The sequence below is a fragment of the Heterocephalus glaber genome, unplaced genomic scaffold (assembly GCF_053883595.1).
Source record: "Heterocephalus glaber isolate CG9 unplaced genomic scaffold, H.glaber_assembly_v1.0 deba00001687, whole genome shotgun sequence".
Classification (NCBI taxonomy): domain Eukaryota; kingdom Metazoa; phylum Chordata; class Mammalia; order Rodentia; family Bathyergidae; genus Heterocephalus; species Heterocephalus glaber.
Genome location: NW_028258412.1, coordinates 3390184 through 3414133, shown reverse-complemented (window position 1 = coordinate 3414133; position 23950 = coordinate 3390184).

The window sequence follows — 23950 nt, the reverse complement described above, 5'->3', positions numbered from 1 at the left end:
TAAAAAACAGACAAGTGAAACAAAATGTAGAGGGGTGGGGAGAAGATATTACAAACTTTGAGGAAATGAGTTGTGGAATAAATTGTTTTGAAACTTTGAATCACTACATGGGGAATAATTAAGATGAATTTTGACCATCACACCATATATAAAAAGCAAGTCCAGATAGATTAAATACCTAAATGTGAAAATTAGAAAGAACATAGAAAAAGATATTTTTGTGATCTTAAATGGAGCCATCAGGATTTCTTGCAAAAAACTAAATATCAGAAATCATATCAGGATTTGCTTATGTCATACTTGAGATATTTGTCCCATGGACTCCCTACACAAAGAGCACAATGCTAAAAAGTGAAACAAGAGATTTGTCAAGAATAGCTATCTAGAAAGCATAGCGAAACAAACACCTAGAAAATCTGAGAGTGAAATGAAAAACATATTAGTAAACAATTCACAGAGAGAGAAAGAAAATTACTAGTAAGGATAGAAAGATTTGTTCAAAATTACTAGGGGTGAGTGACATTTAAATCCAAATAACCATGAATTAACACTGATCCCCATTTGACTAGTGGAAGTTAGAGAGAAAGGTAGCATTGGATCTTGGCAAAAACATGGTGTCAAAGGAATTCCCATGTACAGCCACAGAGAGTACGAACACCTCATCTGTCCAAGAATGCTCTGAAGAGACTTAGTGACATTCTGTATGCAGACACCCAGGAGCCCAGCACTGCTACCTATGGCCATGCCTTGGGGAAATCCTCACTGGGGGCACAAGAAGACATGCACCAGATGCTCACCGTATCCTGTCACATTCACATAGAGTTGGAGTCAGCCTTCACCAGGCCAGCAGGTGAACAATCCTTGGTGGGAGGCAAAGTAGGAAATACGATGCAACTGTCAGAAGAAACCACAAGATCTGTAGGCAGCAATGCAGGCAGATCTCAAACACCATGCTAAGCAACAGGAGTGCAAGCCAAAGGAGACCCAGAAACCATTTCTGCAATTTACAAAAGTGTACATGCCATGTACATGCTTTCCAAGGGTGTAGTTGGTCTGGCCTGGCTTTCCATGTCCACACATTCAAACAAGTGTGGATCAAAACTCTTTGGGAAAGGTAAATCGTGTCTGTACTGAACATGTACAGACTTTGTTGTCCTTATTCCCTACACAATATAGTATAACAACTGGTTACATGGCACTTAGAGCGTTAAGCATTAAAAATAATCTCATTACGATTTAGAGCATACAGGAAGACACGTATAGGCTGTATACAAATACTAAGCCATTGCAGATAAGGAGCATCCATAGATTTCAGTGTGCTTGGTAGTTTTGAAACCCACACCCCACAGATGCCAGGGGATGACTATATACACAAATGGCCAGAGTGGGTTGAAGGACATAAGAACCATGATGAGTGCCAATGTGGGCTGAGGAAGCAGGTTAAGAAGGAAGGTGGGACGTGGAGATGATTTAAAACCAGAGTCCTGCAGAGAATGTCTACTCGGTGCTGTGCACATGAACCCTCCTCTCTAGAAAGAAAGAAAAAAATAAACCAGGCATGATGCTATGGCAGAAGAGATATAGATTGGAGATGATAGGTGGTAGATAGATCCAATCTATCACTTAAATCTGCATAACAAATCAATAACATCAGCCTCACTATTAGAGTATAAAACCTGGAAACTGAGGCTGAGTTACACAAATCAGTTGCTTGAGCTCACCAAGCACAGAAGTAGCTGAATGGGACTTGAACCTGGTGTTTGCTGTGCCAAAGGCAGTACAGGGAAACTGCTCTGCTCCATTCGGGCTGGCCTCTGCTACTCCCGTCCTGCTCCCTCCCTGTAAACTCCTTTCTGCCATTTGGACCTGAGCACATTTCAGAACTAGGCCTGCATCTCCAAGGTGAGGACCACATCAGATGTATCCCTATGTACCCAGCCCCCGTGAGTCCAGAACGACCCCAGCCATGAGTCTGGGGTGAAGGAAAGGATATTTGTTTGCCTGCTGTACCGTAGCACAAGGCATCCTGTGACCTCATCTACCAATAAGGAGAGGTTCTTGTTCACACCCATTAGAATGACTTCTATTAAAAATGACAGAAAATAACATGTGGTCACACCAATGTGGAGAACCTGCAATTCTGTGGCACTATTGGTGGAAGTGTAAAATGGCTCAGTTGCTATGGAAAAATTTGTGGAAGTTCCTCAAACAAACATAGAATTACTCCATGTTCCAGTCACTTTACTTCTGGATATATTTCCAAAATACCCAAAACAGAATACAGTATAGCAAAGAGATATTTGCACACCCACATTTGTAACGATATTACTCACATTAGCCAGGTGAAAGCTGCCCAAGTGTCCATCATTGGTTGGATGTATCAGCAAGATGTTGCACATCCATACAATAGAATGCTGTTTAGCCTTTTAAAGGAACAAAAATTCTCACGCATGATACAACATGGATAAGCCTTGAGAGCATCATGCTAAGTAAAATAAACATGTCACTACAAGACAAGTACTGTGCGACCACACTTACATGGGGCATCTAGAGTGATCAAATTCATGAAGTCAGAAAGTAGACTGGTGGGAGACTGGGGAGCGGCAGAGGAGAAGTTGCTCATCAGTAAGAGTTCCAACTTTGTACAATAAAGCATCCTGGAGTGAGTAGCACAAAAATTTGAATACAGTGAACACTATTGAACCATAAACTTAAAAATGGTTAAGATGGGAGATTTTATGTTTTACCACAATTAAAAATAAGTAATTTACATTAATATATTTTATTTATATGTGTGTATGCACATGCATAAATAAATGTATATATGTACATATCTACTACATGCATATTACATGTGTGTATTAGTATATACAGTATTATATCTATATATGTATATGTGCATGTGTATGTGTGTATATTTTAGAAATTTATATAACTGATGTTCTAGAAGCTTCCATGCAGAATATAGCATAATCAGAGTGTGGTAGTGAAACCTTAGAAAAGATATATTCCTTCCTAGATAGATTTGCTGTCAAACTTTCCACTCTGGCCAATACCCAATACATCTCAAACTTCTACCCTTCACCTGGTTCTAGAAATTAGTTTGGCTAAATGGCCATGAGAGTTTGTGATTGAAAGAACCCTGGTCACTTCTGGCATCATATGAGTATCTGACCACATCCTTTCCTGTTGGGCCCTCAAGAGCCAAGAATCGGATCTGCTTTTACTCTTTGATTTATCCCTAGGGGCTGCCACATGAAGAGTGCTCAATAAACATTAGGTGAGTGACATAAAAATGAGCACATTATATTTTCCTAATCTGGAAAAACAGTTATTTTTATTAAAAAATTTAAAAATCTACTAAAGAAGAACAAAAAGGGAAAGGCATTGACCTGACTCCTGCCTTTAAAATTACAAGAGGCCTCCTTCTTTCTTGTTCTTTCTCCTCCTTTGACATCATTACCCAAGTAGGAGTCCATCAGATAGGAGTCAGATAAGTTCTGAACTCACTGGGAGAAATTGGGCTTATTGACCTTGCTTTCTGCCCATTTCCATGTGCTAAGAGCCTGTTGAGTGCGGAAACTGTGCTGAGCCAAGTGAAATCCTTTCCCCAAGGTCTCAGAGCTCTAGTCTACAGATCTAGCCCATGAATTCAGTTCAAAGACTGCTGATCCACAGCCTCCATGCAGATGACATGATCCAGACTGCAAAGCACCCTTGCACCTTTGTTGATGACCGTAACAAACCCCATGGTGCATCTGGCTCTGCAAGTGGCCATCTGTCCCCAGCTTGGCTCATGATAGCTGTCCTCGGATCAGGACAAAATAACCCCAACAGCCGGATCCTGAATCACTCTCCCTCAGCCTCCCAAATGTGCCACTTGCCCAGCCAAGAACAGGCTGGCCCCATAACTCCTCACTCACGAGCACTCCTGCTGCAATCCTGCCAGATCCCACAGCTCAAGTGTGGGGAGCCATTGTCATTAGTGAAATGAGCACTTTCTCATTGGGGTATTCCTCTCAATCCAGAGAAATCCTCATGCTCTAAGAGGAAGGAAACAGACAGTTGGCAAGATTGCCATGGGTATTCCCAATTTCAGATGAGCACACACAGCTTAGGAGAATTGTGGAGAACTGAGCTGGTGCTAATTCTTTTAGTTGTTCCAGGAGAGAAAGGCCAATATATTTGATAAGGCTCAGCTTGAATTTCAGATCAAGGGAAAGGGTAGCACCCTCAAGGTTTCTGATGGGTAAAATTTCCTATCTTTTCAGTGTCTTGCACTCTTGGAATTGGGGTGTGGACAGCAGTTCCAACACTGCGTGATCCTTTCACCCACTGACAAGGCACCTCATGCCAAACCCTGGCTAAGCTCTGAGCTAAGTGCTGGGAACACAATGGACTGTGCACAGGACCCTCTCCAAGGAGGTAAGACCCAGCAATGCTATGATCTCATGATCCCATATTCAGAGCAACAGAGCTTGGAGGGAAAGATTCCTCCAGCTGGAAGGTTGATGGCCCATGACATCTTTTTGTCAGAGGCTTCATTTGAGATTTGGCTTTCTAGTATGATTGGTAGGCATGCAAAGGTCTCAGCAAAGGATTCATCATTCTTAATAACTGGAATCCAACTTCTCCCCATCTGCACAGTCACTCCTCTGCCCAATCTGTGGTCTCTCACCTGGGATGCCTGTTGGGTTCCCTCACTGGTTCTGTCCACATTTTCTCCTCCAATCCCTGTGTAACATTTGAATTCTAAAATTCAAATCAAGTCTTGCCATTCCCTTGTTTAACACCCTCTCGTGGCTCCCCAATCCCTTCAAAACAAGACATTCATCTTACTGCAACCAGCAAAGCCCTGCACAATCTGATCCCATCTACCCTCCCCTGGCAATCTCTGCCATGCAGTTTACACTCAGTGTCCACCAGGGTGCTTGGAGCTCCCAGCACACACAGTGCTGGGCCTCACCTTCGTGTTTCTATGGACAGCTTCACTCCTGCCTGGATTGTCATCCTCACACCCCCAACAGTGTCCCAACTCATCCTCCAGATCTTGCATTGACTCCATCTTCTGAATAAAGCATTGTATACCCACGGCCACTGGGCTGGGGCACAGAACTGACAGCCAGACTTCACAATAACCCACAGATTGGTTGGGATTCTGTGTGGTCCAAGGCCCCAACTCCTGGAAAGGATGCAGTTCTTTTGTGATGACCTGGGATTGGAACAGAGAGAGGGAAGGATGCTGCTGCTCACCTCATCCTGTTCTGCAAAAGTACAGATGAGAAGATAGAGGAGGAAACTTTGCCACACTGACACAGGATGCAGGAGCAGGGTCTGTGATGGAGGAGACTTGTGTGGTCAGCAACCAGGGCAGTGATTTTTTCCTTCCAACAGTCCTGGGCTAGCAGGGGGGTCCCAGGTTCAGGGTGGACCCCAGCCTCTGAATATTTTCCCAGCTCTCTCAGTGATTCTGTAGTCCACCTGGAAAGGAACAGACACTGAGCCAGGCTGTGGATAGCAGAGGTGAGTCCTGCCAAAGCAAGACCGGGGCTTGGACAGAAACAGACTCTGCCTGTCCTGAATAACCCCTTCTTCGCTCACAGGCCAAATGTTTGCTTTGCATTTCACTTTTTAGGATGAAAAAGACTACAAAGGCTGGGGTTAAGAGAAATTCAAAACACAAAAGGCAGGATTATGTAAGGTATGGAAAGGCCATGAATCAAGCATGCAACATATTTAATTCTGATTCAGCTGTATGACTTTAGGTAGCTTGGATGTCTGCTCTGGGCTTGTTTTTGATTCTGTATAACGGACAGATAGACAATTGATTTATTCATCCATTCAGCAAGTATTTGTTGAGTGCATTTGTACCTAAATGTCTCTTTAAAGCCTCATGAGGTCATAGGTGGGGCTTTTTTAAGGGTGGCTTGATCTAGAGTGTGTGATGCTAAAATTGATCTAAGGTGTAATATTAGACTCAAGAACACTAAGATTAAGGATGTGAGTGCTACCCACCCTAAATAGCCTAATCAGATATAAGGAAGAGAAAGAGCTATGATAGTGCCTTGTTTGCTTTGCTACCTTTTGTCCACCATAACCTTTTTCTTCTGCAATACTGGTCAACTTTGCCACTCTACCTTGGAGCCAGCCAATTATAGACTGAAACCTTTATAAACTGTGAGCTAAATAAACTTTTCCCATTTTAATTTGGGGTGCCAGATATTTTGTTTCAGCAATAAGAAAAAAGTAACTAAGACAAAATTTTGTGCCAGGAGTGGGGTCATTGCTATAACTATACTTGACCATGTGGTTTAAAAGCCTTTAGTGATGGTTTACAAAAATAATTTTAAAATCTTTAAAGATGCCAGCTAAAATAAATAGATCCAAAACACCTTAAGACTATACTGATGATAGATTCTGGTCAGATCTCAGAAGACCAGATACTGACAAAAAATGGTGCCGATAAAGACCAGGGTTGAAAAGTTTCTATGAGAGAGAGAGAGAGAGGAACTACATTGGCTGTTAGAACCCAGACAATGTGTGTGATGGCTTGGCAAAAAGTTTGGCTACATTTTGTTTGTGTGGAGACTTTGCCTGAGACTAAAATTAAGGGTGGCAGACTAATTAATCTCACAAAAAAAATTCAAGACAGTCTAATGTTGAGGCCATGACATGGCTACTGTTGGAGGCTTTTAGCCAGATTTATGTTAAAAATCAAGAGCAAAGAGCTCTAGTAAAGCTCTATAGACTACAAAGATAGAGCAAAAGAGATCTTGATTGTTCAAAAAAAAAATTTAAAACTGGCCTGAGAGCACCACAAAAAACAAGAATCAACTCTGTACAGCCTCAAAATTATAAAAATAAAAGACTTTGCTCTTTAAAAAAATGCCCTGAGCACCATGTTCCAAACTGGCAATGACCTAAAATAGTTCTTCCTCAAAATTTAATTCATAGACACTCAACAGGCAATATGCCCCCCAGAGGGGAGTGTGTAAAGCTATGCATGTAAAGCCAAAGGTATGGGAGAGACCCCAAAAGATTAGAAAAGCCAAGAACATAGATTGTCCAAGAAAAACTGGGAGGAGTGAAAAAAGTCACCCAAAACAACAACAACAACAAAAAAAAAGCCATGAGAGCTACAACCATTGAAAGTACCATAGGAGCAGAGCCACCCTAGCCCTTTAGAGTTCACAATTTGCTGCAGAGTGCTAGGGATGCTAAAAGTAAAACTGTGAGATTTAATGTTTACTCTGCTGAATTTTGGTCTTACTTTGTTCCCATTCCCTGCTATCCTCTTGTTTATAATTTTTAAAACAAAAATGTCTACTTTGTGCCATTAAATGTTACAAATGTTTAACTTTCTTTTCATTTATACAGGGCCTTATAGCTAAGAGTTTGCCTTAAATCTCAAAAGACATTTTAGACCTAGACTTTTTATCAATGCTGAAACTGTTAAGATTTTGGCAACTCTTAGAGATGAAATAAACGCCTTTTACACAGAGAGATACACATAAGTCTTTGGGAGGTCAAGGGAATGTTATGGCTTGTGTCTAAATGTGCCCCCAAAGCCTCATGAGGTCGTAGCTGGGGCTTTTTCAGAAGTGGCTATATCTAGAGTGTGTGATGCTAAAATTGATTCATGCTATAATACTAGGCTGAAGGACACTAAGATTAAGGGTGTGAGTGCTATCCACCTTAAATAGCTTAGATAAGATATAAGGGAGGGAAAGAACTGTGGTCATCTCTTGCTTGCTTTGCTGCCTTCTGCCTGCCATGGACTGTTTCTTCTCTGGGAAGCCTGTCTGCCATACCACTGTGCCTTAGAGCCAGCCAACTATAGACTGAAACCTCTACAAACCTTTTTCCCTTTAACTTTGAATGTCAAATATTTTGACTCAACAATGAGAAAGAAGTAACTGAGACAATGGCCAAGGCCAGGTTGCTGTTCTTAAGGAGTCTATAACTTGAAGAATGAGGTAGATAGTGACCAGGGGAAGAAATATTCAAACAGTGAGCCATAGGGAAGAGGTAGGGCCTGAAGCTGGGTGACAAAAGCCAGAACTTGGAGGATTTTATTCCTGAGATCTGTGAAGTTCTCTCACACATCACACCTGTACTTCCTTTGCCCCTGCATTAACAAAGGAGTTTAGTGCTCAAACCACTGGGCTCCAGGGGGAGATGCTGCCCCAGCCCAAAGCTCAGAATGCAAGATGTTGCCTCCATTCATGGAGCCTCACAGCCCTCCCAGGCATCCCAGCTCTTTCCATCCCTCCCTCCACTGGATCCTGAACTCCACAGTCCCCGCTTCCTCCCATTTTTCTCTCTGCACTTCTTGCCTTTCATTTCTGACCAAACTTCTGATGACGGGAACACTGATAAATTAATGATTGTAATTAATAAAAATTGACTCTGTGCTAATAAATTATTATGAAATGGCCTGTCAGGGTTTTTAATGAAATGCAAAAAGCTGCAGTAATGAGATGAGTGTGTGCACTTTTTCAGTCAAGACATGAGGAAATACATCCATGGGGTGCTCAGGGGTCTACAAGGAAAGAATCTGGAAGAAGAAAAGCAGGATTGGATCAGTGTTCTGAGGGGATCGGAGGAACTCCCCTTTTGTGAGTAGCTACTAGTTAAGATTCTTAGCCTATATTATTTTACATTGTCTTATCAACCCTCTGTCTTTTCCAGACAGGAAGCTGAGGCCCAGAAAAGGTAAGAAACTGCCCTATGTCCACAGCAATTACATTGTAGATATGAGACTATACCTAGATATTTTGGATTCTAGGCCTTGCTCTCCCAAGCTCTTAACCACTCAATGATGCCACCTTTCAAAAACTCAGTACTTATAAACCAAAACTATGAGTTCAAAATCTGATCCAGTCATTTGGCATTGTAGCTGGGTCAGGCTGCTTAACTCTGAGCCTCAGTTTACCCGTCTTCAACAAAGATAGCAATATCTCTTTTGTGTGCTTTTGTGCATGCACAATGTAAGAGGGAAGTGAGACAGTGTAATGTGCACACAAGCAATTCTATGAGCATCTTTCCTCTCCTTCTCCAAGAGTTTGACATTAGGAGTGCTAATGGTACCATCTTTGTAAGCAAAGGGGTGCGATGCTGTGGAGGGGAGGCTTGGCAGTACCCTCACTCCTGTCCTATCCCAGCTCCATGGAGTGTCTAATATTACAAGGTTGTCCCAGTTCTTCGTAAACTATAGCTATGAATGTAAAACAACTGATTTTTACAACAGAAGTGTTTAACCCTGCACCAATTAAAAGTACCTGTTATTAAAAAAGGTAATTATGCTGTAATTAGTTTGACACAAGACATTAAGCAGATTATTATCAAAGCCAGGGAAATAGTAACTTCAAAGCAATTTCCCCTCTTGAAAGATGCATTTACATGCCGCCATCAGAGCAAGATCCTTACTCCAGGCACTTTTTAATGTGGTGCGTAACTCTGGAGCAGCTTGGAGCTTCATGAGGGGAATGCCTGCCTTACAAATGAACTTGGTGCCTGGACCACAGGAATTCTTTTCTGGAAACTCACCTTCTGGGCCAGGGACTGGCTGGGCATCACTCCCCTGTTCCAAAGCAAATATAGGCAGAGGCTACTAACAGGACCAGGAGGAGGGCTAAAGAAGGTGTTCTCAGCACCTGTATGAAACAGTACCATGCTCAGATTTCTCAAAATCCTCTTTTGGATTCCCCAGAGGGATAATGAGACACCATTTGCAAGGAACAGAAACAGGTTACTAACCAACTATGTAGCAAAGGGGAGGGAATTGAGGGTCTCCCTTCCAACTAATGAGAGCAAAAGCACTTTCTTAGCAACTTTGTTATTCAAAATATATATCAAGTCAAGTCATGGTTATTTCTCCTACCCAATCTTTCAGGAGCTGGATCCTTCCAGAGACTCTCTCATTATCTCCCTGCACTCTCTCTTCTATGACCTTTCCCCACTTCTGTTTCCTTATATTTGTTTTAAGTTAATACATAATAATTGTACATAAGTGTGGGATATAGTGTGATGCCTTGGTACATGGATACAACGTGTGCTGGGAAAACTGGATATTCTTATGTAGACAATGAAAATAGATCCTTGTCTCTAGCCATATAAAAAAGTCAATTCACAATAGTTGAAAGACCTAAATATCAGACCTGAAACTATAAAACTACCAGAATAAAACATAAGAGAAACAACTTTTTTTTTTTTTTGGTTAAAACTTCAGAAGCACAGGCAACAAAAACAAAACCAAGAAGATCCAGCACAGCACAGGAAACAGAGAGAAGAGACAAGACAGAAGGAGAGAAAGTACCTGCAAACTCTCTTCCTTTTCTTCACCTGTTGGATTCCTGGGGCAGGCAGGAGTCGGGAGCGAACCAGCTGTCTGCCCCACTGTGTCCTGTGCCCTGATGCGTCAGCACCATGGCCAGCAACAAAACACAGGATTCTTTCTTCCTCAAGCTGCCCAGGGACTGAGCTCCAATGTCCACCTCTCACCAGGTGTATGGCCTTGGGTGACTTATGCAACCTTTCTCTGCCTCAGTTTCCTCTCTCTCTCAAAACAAGAACCTAACCTCCAGAGCTATTGTGAAGAATTTATGTCAAGTGCTCAACAGGGAGCCTGGCACATGGCAAAGTCCCAGTGCCTGAGAACTATTACTACTATCAGCTTCCATCTCCTAACTACTGTCCTGTGTGCCCACATCAGCTATGGAGCTCGGCTTCCCAAAAGACAAGGGAAAATATATTCGTGTGAGCCAGGCAAAGGTGAAAGACCAGATAGCTCAAGAAGTGAATTAGATCCGTTCCTTTCTGCAGCCATACAAATAACACCTATTTTATTTTGCTACCAAGACTCAAATCTCCTTTCCCCCTTAGTACACTTGAATAGTATTTATTATTATATTTGTCACTTATTGACCATTTTCATTTTGTCAAGCACAACACTAAAGATGTTGTATCAACTGTTTCATTCAGAAATGTCAGCCACTCTATAAAGCAGGTGATATTATATAATATTACATAAACTTTACCCATTTAGCAGATGAGGAAACTAAAGGCAAAGAAGGGAAATAACACACACTGACACCCACATGGTAAGAGGCAGAGCTCAGATTTAAACCCATTCCTCTGTATATCTAGACTTTACCCAGGATGCTTTGCTGCTCTCGTGGATCACACAGTCTGGTGAGGACAGAGGCAAGTAACTGGAAGTTAGCTGTGAGCACTGGGTACATCATAGTGTGTCCTCTCCATGCTCCCCCTGCCTGTTTGGTTTCCACATCTTTCAGTGCAGGTGTTTAGAGGTCTTCTTGAAGGACCCATTAATATACCTGATGCTGCCAAAGGAGCATCTTTGGTCCTGGGGTCTCCCCTCTCATTGGATGTCACCCTGAGGCCCCCACTTTTGTTCTCAAGGCCCTCTGAACCTCTTGCTTTCCCTCCAAGGCTCTGGAATCTGGGGAGAGCTAGAGGAGCTGCTCCTGGCAGCAGAGCCTCCAGCCCATCCTGCCATTGCCATGGCAACAATGCCAGCATCAGTCTTCTTCAAGCCCCTCTTCCCAGCTCTCCCTCTCTCCCTCTCCCATCGTATCTGTGCCTGCTGTGTGCTCCAGCAGCAGGATGCCTGACCTGGAACCAGGATCATGCTATGGGGCAGGAAGAAAGAGCAGGAACAGAGCAAAGTTCAGGATGGGGCTGAGTCAGGCTCACCTGGGGGCTCGGAGGGGTCCTGGGTCGACCATCCACCCCAGCAAACTCTCTCTCTCTCTCTCTCTCTCTCTCTCTCTCTCTCCTCCTCCTCCTCCTCCTCCTCCTCCTCCTCCTCCTCTCCTCTCCTCTCCTCTCTTCTTCGCTTCTCTTTCTGGGTGCATATGTCACATCAGTTGTGATGTTAAATTTTTTTTTATCCATCACACCCGTCAGGTTTAGCATAAGTATCACTTCCTTAGGGAGTTTTTTATGATTATTCTCCCCAGCCCCAGCCCCTCCAGCACTGGTGGAATTAATAGTTCCCACATTTCCTCAGCCCTTCTGCATCGTGACAATTATCTTACCATGTAATTTGAATTAACATCCTGACTCTCATTTTGGCTTTGTAAGGTCAGTTGTATTGTTATCTAATATTCCCATTTATCAGATGGATAAACTAAGGGTCATAGAGGCTAAGCAAGTTGCCCACAAGCGAGAGGTCAGTCCACTCACCATTTGACCTCTCTCTTTGACTACAAAATTCAAGTCTTTACAGTGCCCAGGAGACCTCGGGAATCAACTTGATTAAGCAAACCAAGAGAGATTAATGTGGCTGGCAGTTGAATTGTCTCCAGTTCAGGAAGGAGCTGACATGGCCAAGGACACGGGCGGGGTGCCAGCAAGCCAAATTTGGCTGACTGGCCAGCCGCATCAGTTTACATTCTCTTCGTGCTCCCTTGACTTCAGCCAGCTGCCTGGAATACAGGTCATGGTCTTTGGAGAGAGAATCAAGTGAGATGATGGAGAGATTTGCTGCTCTGAAATCTTGGAAAGCCTCTTTCCAAGGAAGAGGTGTAGTAGAGCTACATTTACAGAACAGTACTCCAAGAGCCTGGGGTCATCTGCAGAAGGCCACCCACTCAGTCCTCACAGGAGGTCACAGCTCCTAGGATGCTTATAGATCACCCCTCCACCTACCCATCCTATACACTTGGAAACTGAGGCCCAGAGCAGGACAAGGACTAGTCCAAGGGCATCTGACCATTGATAAGAGGCAGATCCAGGACTTGAACCCAGGTGTACCTGAGTCCTTCATCTAGTCCCACATTAGAACAGGCAGAGACTGAGCCAGAAGGCCCTGGCATTGTCCTTCACCCATCACATCCATGGAGAAGAACCCATATTGCTGGCCAGTGGCAACAATAAATGATTGGTGCACATCATTTCCATTTTCAACACATTGCAAAAAAAAGGATGACTGTTAAATTGGATGAAGAAATAAGGACCCATATTAGTTTGCCTTGGCTGCTGTAATAAAATACCATAGACTTAGTGACTTAAAAGTCCTATTATACTACAGCTTATTAAATACCCCAAGCTCATTATATTATAGTCCTGGAGATCTGAAGTCCAAAATGAGTCTCACTGGGATAAAAAGAATTCCATCTGGAGACTGTGGGAAAAATCAGCTGCCTGTCCTTCCCCCCTTCCAGAGGCTGCCTTCTCCCTAGAGAAGAGGAGGGCTCATGGCCCTCTAGTCTGTCTTCAAAACTAGCCAGGTGGAGCTAACCTCTCACTCCCACCTTTCTGGCTTTCTCTATTCTGCCTCTCTCTTTCACTTTTAAGGGCCCTACTAGATATATTGGGCCATGCATATAATCCAGGATAATCTCCCTGTTTGAAGCTCAATTGCTTTGCAGGCTTTATTCCACCTGCAAGCTTAGTTTCCCTTTGGCACAAAACCTAACATACTTATGGTTCCACAGGATGATGGAAATGAGCTTCCCATCTTCCATGGAGTCACTAAAGGGGGAACTCAGGTACTGGGCATCCAAACAGGCCATCTGACTGGGGTGAGATGGGAGTTAAACATGCTTCTGCTGGGTGTTGGGAAATCGGACTCTCCAATCCACTTCATCTCCTGATCTTACCATTTCATGTACATCCTGCTTCCTCCACATTGAGATATATGTACCCTGATCCTGGTCCTGCTGGGTCTCTCATGCTCCTGAAGTTTCCTATGGCTTTTGCTGTATGACTTCTGACTGATGAACTGGGCTTATCTTCCAGGTCTCATCTGTGATGCCATTGGAACTTGGCTCCTTTTAACCCGATCCTCCCTTCCCTCTCATTCAAAAGCCGCTGGTTAGCTACGTAGATGTTTCAAGCAACATCAATCCCCACTTGGGCTAAGAAACATTGTCATTACATTGAAAATTTCTGATGTGATTCTAAAAGAGGAATTCTTTAAACGTAATTTTTTGGCTAGTATCCATGTTAGACTCAGAAAATGTTAAGTTACGTGCTGCCTGACAAGACGCATACAACCTACTCCCGTCTCAGAATGGTTCTAAAATTAGAGCAAACGCTGTGTTAACCACCACAGTTAAATCCAAATGATGGATTCCTCTAATGAAGCCAATTCTAAAATGTTTCCAAGGCTGGCAGTCAAAAAACTCACTCTCCATTTGTACTATTATGATCCTTGTAATTGCTTGTCACAATTACATTGTGGCTACCCTTCACTCTGTAAGGCCAGAAGCACTGACCTCACTCAGAGTTACTTCCTGTTTCAGCCCCAAGACCTGTAAACACTTCCTGTGAGGTTAGAAAACCCCAATTGCTGGAATAACAGCACATTTAAGTGGCAGATATCTCCACTGTTTAACTGGTGACTTACTTCCACTCACAGATGGATTAAGGACTTCTGATCACTGAAATGCTACAAAAAAGTGAGACTTCCCTTGATTCAACAGCCGATAAATTCAAATAAATATCAGAAGTTCCATTCCAACGACAAGTCATAGAATACTCTTCATTTAGACTTCTGCTTGAGATCAGGACACCTACACTTCCTACCAGGTGCATGATTTGGAGCAAATTGCTTTCTTCCTCTGGAGTCATGAGATTTGCTGCCTGCGGACATTGGGGCAATTCAAGGAGATAATATAAGTACCACAAGCAGCACAAAGGAAGCTCCTGAGAAATGTTTTCTTCTTGGCCAAAGTGGAATACAGGGAAGTTTTCCTGTTCTGTTCCCACCTCCTCTGTGCTTACCTGAGGCTGCCTCCCTGAGATCCAGGAAGGAGCAAGTGGCAGAGGGAGCCAGTCACTAGAAGTTAGTGACTTGTCCCACACTGTGCCTTCAGCTCTCCTGCTAACCAGCTGTTTGACCTTGAGAAAATTGTTTCAACCTCTCTGAAACCCATTTTTCTATAACATGTGCAAAAAGTCCAGCCCCTCCCCGCAAGAATTGTGAGAAGCAAATGATTAGTGTGTTGAAACATTCTGAAAACCAGCACCAGCTCCCCCTTGAAGAAATGATGCGCAACCTGTACCAATGTCCGGGGCTGCCTTCAAGAGGCATCTTAAGAGAAGAGCCCTCAAAACATGGTACCCTGAACTTCTCCATGTTCCCCAAAGTCAACCCCATGTCAGCTCCACCCCTTCTGAAGTTCTACTTGGATGTCACTGCCTGTCACATTCCCAGTAAGGTTGGCCCTGCCCAAAGGCTAGAGTTAGCTGAGGGCAGGAGACAGACTCAAAATCCCAAAGCTCCATTTTAATCCTACCCCCCAGAGTCTTGAAATGTTCTGGGGCAATGGTTCTCAACTGGGGGTGATTTTGCTACCCAGGGTACACTGGGCAATGCCTGGAGATATTTTTCTTGTCCTGGGACATGGATATTCCTATGGGCATTTCTCAGGCTAGAGGCCAGGGACACTGCTGCCCAGGGTACAATGCACAGGACAGCGCCCTACAGCAGAGAGCAATCTAGCCCCTGGGTCAGTCCTGTGAGTTGGAGAAGCCCCTGGTTAGTATGTTGCGAGAGCTCCTCAGGGATTCTAATGAGGACTTGGGTTAATCAAATGCTCAGCAATTAGCCTTGGGGAATTAGAGACTTTTAGATGAAGCCTTCCTAATCAGCCAGCTGTTATTAAATCATCAATAGCTGTGGCCAAATTAAACCCAGAGTTAAGAGTGCTTCCAGCATTGACTTACCTGTTTGTCCTCGGGCCATCAGCCACTTGTCTTTCCAGGACCAAGAGTGGAAGCATTGTGTGTGGATAACTCTTCAGTTTTGTTTGCTTGTGGTTTGATTTTGTTTGTTTTGTTTTTTGCAGTTCTGGGGATTAAACCCAGAGCCTTCACAATGAGCTACATACCCAGTCTTTTTAAAAAAATTTTATTTTGAGACAAGTTCTCAGTAAGTTTCTAAGATGCCCAGCCTGACCTTGAACTTGCAGACCTCCTGCTTCCCAGAGTGCCAAGATTGCAGGTGTGCACCACCATGCCCAGCTAACTGTTCAGTGTTAAGACTGGGGGTCCTGAAACAACTGGGATGGCACCCTAGTTTCTGCCTCTTTCTTGTTTTCCACCACTATGCATGCGTGGGTCATTTATTGAACAGATATGCAATGCCAGGCCGATACAAACACTTTACCCTCCTTAGCTCATTTAACGCTCCAATATCTGTCTCCAAGAGACAGAGACAGATATTCAGATCTGCAATTCCCAAGGATCCAAGGGTTAAACGATGTGACCAGGGAAGCTGCCCAGTTAAGTATTAAAGTCAGAACTTGAAACCAGGTCCGCCAACTCCCTGGTCCTACCACCAGACCATGCTGCCAGTCTCTGATGAGGGATGGATACCCACCCCTGAGCTTCAGGGATGCACCCTCCCTGTCCTGAGACATCTCTGCTGTTTTCATTGATCACATCCCACGTCTTTTATTTCCAGGTCGAGGTCTAGTCAATTAAAAAGAAAAGAATGAGGCCCTCAAGATGACCTTCAGCCAAAACCAATTAACAAAGGCACCTCACATAACTGCAGTGCTGCAGACACCCAGGTAAAGAAAAGAGGAGGAAAGCAAGCCTCAGGCTCCATCCTAGCATCTACACATTGCATCTGTGCTCCATCAAGTACCCATTACCATCTCCATGAGACAGAGAGGGAAACTGAGGACAGAGGGGTGAATGCAAAGGCTATCTTGCTAGCAAACAGTGAATGTGGTGTTAGAATCCAGAGCTGTTTACTCCAATGCCCATGCTTTCAGTATTGTACTCTATACCATGAGAAGAAGCCTGATTTCTTGTTGATTTAACAGCCCAGTGTGGGCAAAGCACCCCTGACAAATCCCAGAAGATTGTCTCAGGGAGGTGTTGGTGTTAAGCAAACAGCATTACACTTGTCCTGGGCTTTGCAGCACTGTTTCAAATATTGACAAGGTCCATTAAGGAATTCTGAGAGCACAGGCTGCCTTAAGTAGAACAGGTCCTGAGTTCGGAACACCGAGCGTAGCGACAAACCCAAAGGTGTCCTGGCCTCCATGTGGCCCCGTGCTCCATCCATCCATATGTACGAAGGTGTGATCCCCTGCACATCTCCACCCTGCAGCCCTCCCCATGCCTGAAGAGGTGTGAACCCCGCTGGGCCCTGTGCATTTCTATGAAATGATATTTTATTAAATAAACAAACTAGAGCCTTTCTGGTAGATTTATGAACAGTTCCTCAAGTCATACTTGTTCGACCCACTGCGGATTTACGGCCCTGCATTAACCTGGTGAGCGCTCATAACGTTTACTAAGATAATGCTGGCAGGAGAGAGAAGGGATTTTTATAGCCGAGTAATAATTAGGAAATGCAGGCAGGACTGGGGCGCCTGTCTATTGGGTATGCAGAATGTGTGGTCTGCACAGCGATTGTGCTTTCCATCAGGTTCCATGGGCAGCTATTAATCCTGACCCTCTTCTACTGGGTTTCCCCTCCATGGCTTGTCTGGAGTCTGGTTCCTACTTTTAAAGACTTCTGTCATCAGTGTGACCAGGCAGCAATCTGAAAGAGCAGAAGGCACAGCTCCCTTGGGAACCCCTGGTGCCATCTTGCCCCACCTATCCAGATAGGGGGACCCAGAGTGCACGGTTAGGGCTTGGAGGGAGGTGGTTTCCCTTGGAAAGAGCTCGGTCCCGGGGTGGGGATTGCAGGCTCTCTTCCTCCTCGGAGTAGGAATGGTTGGTTCCTCAGATTCTGCCTTGCAAAGAATTTTGCTGGAGAAACAGAGAGAAATGTTAGTGGTATTGGAAGCTTAGGAGGAGGAGTCAGGGAAGAAGAGACTTGCAAAATGGTCAGAAGACATGAGGGAAATAAACAGCAGAGAGGAATTAGAAACAAGAACTACAAAAGCCAGGGTGTGCCTGTGATGCCAGCTACTCTGGAGGCTGAGCCAAGAGGATGGCAAGTTCAAGCCTAGCCTGGAGGATTTAGTGAGATCCTGCCTCAAAATAAAAAGGGCTGGGGATGTATGTGGCTCAGCAGTAGAGCACCCCTGGGTTGGATTCCCAGTATGGGAAAAAGTACAATACCCTGGCTGCAGAGAAGAGCCATGGGGGAGGGAGTTAAAGATGAGGTGCCTGGACCCAAGCAATTAAGTTCCAGACCCTTCAGGGAGGAGGACAGCGTTGTGCACATAAAATCCCCAGCGATGGTCACAACAGGCTTTGGCCGTGCAGACAGACCCCGCGAAGTGCTTTCTACCCCGACGGCCCAGGGCTTACAGGGCAGCTACAGACCGGCAGCAACAACCAGCAGCAAGGCCCCTGCTGGGAGCTTGTGGGACATTGCAGATGCTCAGGTCTTGCCCCAGAGCTGCTGGATCAGACCCAGCACTCCAAGATTCATAGGCAATCCACCTGAGCATTTGAGCCTCAGAAATGCTACCTTTCCCTGAGGTCCATAAAGGAGCCATTCATTGACTGCCTCATTTCACAAGGAAAGAAACTGGGGCTCAGGGTCCTGCCACCTGCCCCAGCACAAACAGAGCCAGGACCTAGCCAAGGCCATGGCTGTCTGTTTCCCCTACTTCTCACTCCCACATACAGCTACCAACGGGGGAAGGCAGGCCTCGCGGGCGGAGGCATGTGCCGGGGAGGTATTGTGGGCCGAGCTACAGTGAAAGATGGAGGAGGAGCGGGCACACTAGGGAAGCGGAGCAGTGAGGGGTTGTCACTTAGTCGCCCAGCCTTCCACAGCCAGCAGAGTGGGGCCGTCTTCCCGCCACCCCCACCTCTGCCCTCTCTGCCTTCCCTTTCCAGAGCCTCCTTGAGATTTGAAACTCAAACAAGAGGGTATGAATAATGTAGCACGGTTCTCCTCTCCTCTCCCTCAGTCCTCAGAGGGTGCACACGCCTCCTTGTCTGCCTCATTAGCAGCCGTTCAACCATTTGATTTCAGTAACAATGACTGTGTCTGCCTCGGAATTTTCATACCTATTTGCGTCACAGGAGTCAACACTGAATTTTTGAAACCACATGAAATTTTAATGGGGTGATCTGCATACTGCACACTCTGCAGGCCCGCCGCCCCAGCCCAGTCCCCACTCGGAGGACAGGCTCAGCTCAGCTCAGCTCAGCTCGGAAAATGGAAGAAGGCAGATGGTCACAGAAAAACTGGCGGGAGCCTCGCTGATTCCCAGCTTGAAGCCTGGACTGGAACAAGAGGTGACGGGGAAGCCCCCCAGAACAGAGAGAGAGGGGCCTTCTAAAGCTCCCTGTCCCCACCATGAGCAACTTCCAACGTCAGGTTAAGGGCTAAGGGCCACTCTGGGACTCTTAGGTCTGGGGTCAAGGTCCATCTTCACCATCTCTTGACTGTGTGACCTGGGTACATTGCTTCACCACTCTGAGCCTCAGTGTTCTCATCTATAAAATAAGAACTACAGCAACAGAGTTCTTATTGCAGGGATTAAATGAGGTAAAAACCTCAGCCCAGGGCCCAGGACATGATAGGCAAGTAATGCTTAGTAAATATTACTATTACTGTTTGCATTCATCTTTTACCCTACACACATAACTGGAACCATGTAGTTGGCAAATAACGCCCATACGCTTTGGTTTTTGTCATCTGGTCTTTGGATTTGGCCACAGACAGCCTAAGTGGATCCCAGTTTCACCTCGTATGAACTGTGTGGCTTCGAGGAAGTGACTTCATCTCCTTGAGCCTCAGTTTTTGCCCTATGCAATGGGGAGATGAATCTCACTTCTTAGAACTATTGTCAGGGTCCGGCAGGAAACGTCTACACTGCTCCTAGCATTACTGAGCCTCCCACAGAACGGACAGTGGACGAGGGAAGATGGCCTTGATTCTTAGCACACCTGTTTTCACATTTTAGCATCTCTAAATTCGGAATACATCTTGCCATCTGAGAGCATCTTAGGGACCATGAAGTATAACACTATTATTTCAATAGAGCACTTGTTCTTGGGCCAGGCGTGTGCTAAATAAGAGCTGCACGGCAGCGAGCTCATGCAATCCATACCACCATCCAGATGGCAGGAGGTGTTGTCCTAAACACGCTTTGAGGCTGGGGAAATGGAGCCTCTGAGAAGGGATTTGGCCTTCTCTGGGTTCTACAGCTGGTTGGGAGGGAGAGGTCTGCTCTGCCAGCTCTGCTCTGTCTCCCCATGCCATCTGAACAGCTAAGGCCAGGGAGGTGGAGCTATTTGTCCAGAGCAGTGTGATCAATAAACAGCAGAGCTGGGATTGGAACCCAAGTCGGTGGGACCACAATGCCCAGCTCTTTCTATTAGGATCCCTGCAGCCAGGCAGGCAGGCAGAGAGAGACCCTTACTCCCTAGCCCTGGTGGTCCAGGATGAGCTGGCCAGAGCCTGGAGATCTGCTCTCTTTCCCAGGTATCTTGCAAATGGCTCCACATTTCCCAGCCCCACTTTCCTCACCTGTAAAATGGACATGGCAATCCCAGCCTCTCAGAAGTGTCTTGAAGATTAAATGGAGCAATGCATAGATTTGGGCCCCGTGGCCACAGCAAACCCTCCACATGGGGACAGTGCCTGAGGACTGAGAGTCGGGCCCCTGGATCCTGGAGAGCTGGGCCACCAACCTTGGATCTGGCAGGAGCAACAAAGGGGCTCCATGCCAACCCAAGCTCCTGGCCCCCTCCTCGCGGTGGGAGCTCAGTACTGAGGCCCTCCACTACCCCTCAACCCGGGGACAGATTGAAGGAAACATGGCCCCTGCCCCACCCCCACTGCCCAGTGCTTCTCACGGGGTGTAATGAAATGGAAGGAATTTCTGCTGAGAACAGTGATTGCGAAGCTGCCATAGTGAGTAAGGAAAATCAATTCAGAGAGTGCAGGGGGTAGGGAGAGAGGCACAGAGGAGAGGGCAGAGGGAGAAAGGGAAAGATGGGATCTGGAGAGGGAGAGGCAGAGACAGAGCCACAGGTCCGATTCCGTGAGGACAGGCTGAGGGGGTCCAGTCTCAACGCCGCTCTCCCATTTGTCTCCTTCATGAACAGAGTGTGGAAGTGGTGCCAGGGGTGACAGCCACATGGCGTGTGCACTGGGACCAAGGTTCTGCATCTCCAACAGCCCAGGGGTGCTGAGGCGCTGGCCTGGGGACCAGACTGGGAGGATCGATGCTGGAGACCGGAAGAGTCAGCTCTGCCATTGCTGCGTTTACAACACAAATGTTCCCCAAGTGCCTACCATGTGTTTTTAGAGGAGATCAACACACTGCTGGGCCCACAGTAGGCCTAGGTGAATATTGCTTGAGAGGAGCCCTTCACAACCAGTAGTTTTATTCAGGTGATATTCACCTTACATAAAACTAACCATGGTAGAGTGGCATCGAGCACATCCACAATGTTGTGTAGTCATCACCTCCATCTAGTTATAATATGTTTATGAGCCCAAAGGACATCTCACACCTAGTAAGTATTCACTCCCTTTTCTCTCTTCTCCTTAGCCCTGGCAACCCCTAATCTGCTGTCTGTCTCTATGGATTTCATATAAATAGAATTATATAGTATATGACCTTTTGTATCTGGTTTCTTTCACTTAGCACCAGGCAAGTACTGACACGTGAATATTCATAGCTACATTATTTGTGATAAGCAAAGAGTAGAAACAACCCAAAAGCTGATCAATGGATAAATAGATAAGTGAGATGTGTGATGCGTGCAGTGGAATATGGCTAGGCCAGGAAAAGGAATGCAGCACTGGTACAGGCTGCTGCATGGATGAACCTTGAAAATATTACCCTAAGTAACTTGTTCACAAATGGTGTTTCTTGCCCTTGTGGCTATAATCATGCTCCTGGCTGACCTAACTCAAGTGTTGCCACTGCCTACCCCAAACAAATCCTGGCTAAGCATCTACCTTGGGAAGAATATTGGGCACCTCCGTGGAAAGTCAGTTAAGCCAAGATCAACATCTTGGCTCCTCACAAACTTTCCCCTGGCCTTAGGAGAGTCCTTTACCTTCTCCAGACTTTGAATTCTCATAGGCAAAATGGGATTCAAGGTTTCTCACTGGGTTGTCTAACAGTCCCCCTACATCAGGGCAAGAACTCCAAGTGAGTTAGAGAACCAGACATATGTTGGTTATTGCTATGGACTGAACACTTGTGTCCCCTACGCACAAAAAAGTTCATATGTAGAAACCTGAAACTCTAAATGGTGATGGTATTAAGAGGTGAGGTCTTTGGGGAGGTGATCAGGTAAGAAGGGTGAGGTCCTCGTGAGTTGGATTAGTGCCCTTATAAAAGGGACCCTGGAGAGCTCTCTACCTCCTCCTTGCCTTATGAGGACACATAAGAAGCCAGCAGTCTGCAGCCTGGAAGAGGACCCTCCCCAGAATCAGCCATCCTCACACCTGCCCTCAGACCCTTAGCCTCTAGAGCTATGAGAAATAAGTTCCTGTTGCCTATAAACCTCCTGCTCTATGCCACATTTTATAGCAGCCTGGATAGACTTAGCCACTGTTCCTGTGTGATTTGAAGCGGAGCCTGGAATCTGCCACCAACCTTGGAGTTTGGGAGGCAGGACTCAGGCATGTGGAAAAGAATTAGCAGGGTGTTGGCAGGAACAAGAATCACAAAGACAGACAGCTGTCGTGTAAACGCCAAACCCTTAGCCAGGGCCCACCAGGCACTTCTGATCCAACACTGGCCCCTCTCGGGCTATCACTGGACCTTAGGAGTGACCCGGGTCACTGTTCTCATTGCGTAGGTGAAGAAGCAGAAAGCCAAAGAAAAGAGGTGATCTGCCCACATTCTCATAGAGAATTTTCACCTTTGCCCGCTTCTGGTAAGGTGATGGATTAATATAGCTCTAGCCCAAAGCCCCGTATTATTATGTAAAAACATATTTAAGGGCATAAACATACAAGGAGAAATAGAATGGAAGGAAACACAACAGTCAGAAAGTTTGAAAATTAGAAGCAGGTAGACATGATTGACTTAGCAGGTCCCACCCAGCCGAATCCTAAACCAGAAGCAGCATGGTGAGGACCAGCCAGGCTTGTACCCATCCTTATGTCAGTCACTTACCTTGCAGGCAGCAGTCTCTGTCCAGGCCCAGGACAGAGGTGAGTGGGACTCCCCAGGCTATGCTGTCGGGGTGTCGTGATCTTTTGGTGGCAACCAAGCAGCAAACAAGGCAAAATGGCGGTCTGTAATACAAGTAAGTACACCCAGGTGATAAAAACACACAGTGAATGTTCAAGTTAAAAAGTGTACTACAGTAACCCCTCAAAATACTCTCCCTCACTTTGAATACACTCATCCCATTGTTCTTGCTGCTTTCTGAAGCGGCTCTGGAAGTCTTCTTTCATGTGTATCATTACAAGTGATCAAAACTTCAGCAAATGCTACTGCCTAGCACCGCCCAGTGAAAAGGCAGCTCATAAACACATTACAGTGTGTCCTCATTCACCTTATTCACCAGATCTCGCACCATAAGCTTCTGATTCTTCCTCGGAGTCAAAACATTTTGAATGGCTTCAGGGGACTGAGCCAGCCTGGACAGCACTACAAATGACACTCCTTAAAGAAGCCTTCCACAACTGCTTCAGAAGATGGCAGGAACAATGGGACAAGTGTGTTCTAAGCAAGGAGAAGTATTTTGAAGGAAATCAATGGTAAAGTGTCCATTACTGTAATCATTTTTAAAAATTTAAGCATTCACATTATTTTTCAAACAAACCTCCTAAGGTACAAGAGATGTCCCATTTTAGGATTGGGTCTTTAAATTTGGGGGGGCTGATTTTTTTCAATTCTTTATATATTCTAGATATCAATCCTTTATCTGAGGAACCACTGGCTAAAATTTTTTCCCACTCTGGGTGGGTTGTCTTTTCATTCTGCTGGTGATTTCTTCTGTTGTGCAGAAGCTTTTCAATGTGATGAGGTGCCAGTTGTTGATTCTTTGTAGTACTTCCTGTGTGGCCTGGGTT